This window comes from Telopea speciosissima, chromosome 3, assembly GCF_018873765.1.
Source record: "Telopea speciosissima isolate NSW1024214 ecotype Mountain lineage chromosome 3, Tspe_v1, whole genome shotgun sequence".
Lineage (NCBI taxonomy): Eukaryota > Viridiplantae > Streptophyta > Magnoliopsida > Proteales > Proteaceae > Telopea > Telopea speciosissima.
The window spans coordinates 12,734,182-12,737,697 of NC_057918.1; the positions used below are offsets into that span (position 1 = coordinate 12,734,182).

Genomic DNA, 3,516 nt, shown 5'->3' on the forward strand with positions numbered 1-3,516 from the left:
TGGAGATGCAGGGGATCGAACCCTGTACCTCTCGCATGCAAAGCGAGCGCTCTACCATTTGAGCTACATCCCCGAATGTATAATTCATGTAGCTAAGTAATAATTAATCAACTAATATATTTTATTTAAAAATTAGACTAAACTTCCCCATATTATACCTATGAATTGGGGGTAGGGGAGGGGCGGAGGGGAAGGGGAGAAGGAGAAGTTTAGGGTTACTGAAAATAAGCAGAAGGGTGAGGTTCGTTCACATTAGCAGTAGGAATTACTGAAATATGAAAAGTGTAGGGTTCTGAAGTCCTAAAAGGATTGCACTTGACTAGACGTGATTATGAACAACCACCGTGGATAGAGAATAAAAATGAAAATCATGTAAATGGGATGAAGACACATCAGCAACCACCTTAGATTGATGATGAATAAATTTACCACAATGAGTTGGACCCACTGAATGGTAATCTTGATTTTGTTACATGTACTTCACAAAGAATAGAACACAACTTTGTTCTATTCTCATGTCCTGATGAAAGTAACCGTACTCAATTAACTGCCTATGTAACATTCAAAAAGAGAAGGCAGAACCATTAAGGAACCAGACTCGGACCATCCCGTTATTAAACGGGACCAGCTCCTTTGTAACATTAAAAAAAGAGAAGGCAGAACCATTAAGGAACCAGACCCGCACCATCCCGTTAGTAAACGGGATCGGATCCTAGTTTTTGGACCATTTAGTAAACGGGATGATTATAAGATTGGCCCCTTGGGACTAGAACCGGTAATGACCTGTCAAAATTACCCCGACCATCCCGTTTGACATTTTTAGGAGATTATTAGGGTTTCGTGTGAAAGCATGATCCCACATTGGATGTGAATAACTCAATGTAAAACCTTACAAGGACTTACTTGGACACCACAGGCGTTAAAGTTGAGTTGTAATAAATTACTTATGGGTTAGCCAAGAAGGTTTTCTCCTCTTCCAATACCATGTACTAAGACCATGTTTACAATGACCATCTATCTAGCTAGCAAAACTCACACATTAGGTGCGTGATTCACTGATTTAAATACCTAGGTAACAATGAATTTTTTTCCTCTCCTGCCCACTGTCCGGGCAGGACCGTGCTGTCCCCTCACATGAAGGCACGAAATGACGACTTAACCTCGTCTGGGCAGTGTGTTCGGACAGGGGGTTAGGTCGTCATTCCGCACCCCCATGTGAGGGGACAGCATGGTCCTGTCCGGGCAGCGGACAGGAGAGGATAAAGATTGTAGGTACAATATCCACCCTCTGCAGCTCTAAGGTATAACATCTATATTAACTCTAAAAGATGATTAATAGTATAACAAATCAATTAGTCAAGATCTTGTAAAATTTCATTTGATTTCCTTGAGTCGAGTTTTGGGAATGGTGTTCAATGAATCTTACTAACCTCCTGAATGACAGATGGTTTGGAGAATCTCCATTTTTCAATTAAGGTGAGCAATACCAATGACTCAATGACTACTACTAATGATTACCACTGATTAAATGATGATTGCCAAATATTACCAATAGTTGAATGATTGCTTATGATACGATACCACTGATTGAACCTGTACATATTTTGGTACAACAAACAAAAAAAAATGGCAACAAAATGGCTCATTATGATAGGAAATTTTAACAATAATCTTATTGCAAAACTCCATCCTGTGTAGGTTCCAGCAACCCTTGGATATGGTTCTCTAGTTTCTCTCGAAGGGAGGTGTAAGGCAAACGCTCCATCACCTCAGCTGCAAAGGAGAAGACGAGGGCCTTTCTTTCTGTCTGTAAATCGATACCCCGGGCCAGGAAGTAGAAGAGCTGGCCCTTCTCAAGGTCTCTTATTGCAGCACCATGAGAGCATTTGACATCATCAGCAATGATTTGGAGGTTAGGTTTTACATTCACGGTTGCACGGGGCTGTAGGAGGAGACTCCTTGTTAGTTGTCCAGCATCTGTTTGTTGTGCATATCTGTAGAATAGGAAAATAAGCAAACTGTGCGAACTGCTAATTCACAAATTGAAAAAGGCCATGAACCCGTAACATAGGAACAACCATATAAGCTTTATCCATTAGTGAATCATTATTGCCATCCATTCCTCATGTAATTGATAACTGAGATACAGGACAATGTTCTAGAGACTTCCACGACCGTTGTCCCCACATTATAACATTCTGTGCGTACATTAATTCATCAAACAAGGGGGACGGGTGTTATGGTCATTTTGGATAAGCATTTGTGTCCATCTAACAATATTTAATGTTTATCGTGTATCATGCACATGAATATAAATACATTAAAAATTATACAAAAAAAATGAATATAATAAAATAAAGAATAAAGTTTTCCTCCACCCATAGAGGAGGATTCACCCACCAATCTATGAGTCACAAACCCCTAATGGGATCCATTTATCAGGAGTGAACGAAAACTGAATACTAAGATAAATTTGATGAAACAAATTATACATATGCCTTTTTGTTTTTTTCTTCCTTATCTGTCAAAGTAGAGCTAGCGTTAAGAGGTGTGCCACCAAAAATGGGAGTTTGTAATTTATGTGCGACCAATGGCGCACGCTTTCTATCATGTGTGGCATGTCTTAGAATTTGTGAGTAGACTGTTGATTGTTAACATTAACCATGTTTAATTTTTAGACTATTCCAAATTGTTTAAAATGTTGAAATTGTTTTAAAGAAAAAAATCAATTGTGCTATACGTAGCAAACTTCCATAGCAGCATGACCATGAGAGACTGCATGTGATTAAGGAACCTAAACCTATTTCATTGATTAAATTTCAGCTCAAAACAAGCACAACAAATGCTTAACTAATGAGTTTAAAACGAGCGGATCTATGTCTCTCAAAACCATTATTGAGGATATCCGTCTGTTTATGGCCCAGCTAATCTCCAGTGATAGTAGCTGGCTCCCTAGGGAAGCCAATATAGTGGCTCATTCTCTAGCTAGGAAGACCCTATCTCAGGCAAGTAAGATAGTTTGGCCACAATCCACTAATTGGATTCTTGATCTTTGTAATCAGGACACCATGTTCGAACCTTGCCCCACCTTGCAATAAATTCGGCGTTTACCAAAAAAACAAAAAAAAAAAGCCCAGGCCCAGCCCGCGGCCCCATACAAGACTCTCTTGAAAGTGAATCGAAAGCCACAGAAGAGTTACCAGAACGTCATTATATTCTATTGTATTAATTAATAAATCATCGACTGGCAATACCATTTTATTGAGCTCCAAACTCACTTTTAAACATTTCACATGATCAAATGTTGGACTGTGGTATCCTCTATATCACATGGAACCAAGTTTGTTTGTCATGTCTCCCACATAGAATGAATGGTGGAATGACCTTGTGAGGAAGACAAAATGCACACTGATGTTCAGCTTTCCCAATATAATCCTAATACATATATGAAGCATCGAAAGAAGGAGGGAACGATATAGATTTTGATTATTCCATTTCCAAAGGCAAAGAATGGGC

General features: G+C 39.1%; 1 non-coding gene across 1 annotated transcript; it reads right to left on the bottom strand.

Moving 5' to 3' along the window:
* Nucleotides 1-73, bottom strand: TRNAA-UGC. Its single transcript has one exon. It is a non-coding gene; the product is annotated as a tRNA-Ala (tRNA).
* Between the last annotated feature and the right edge of the window lie 3,443 nt (nucleotides 74-3,516).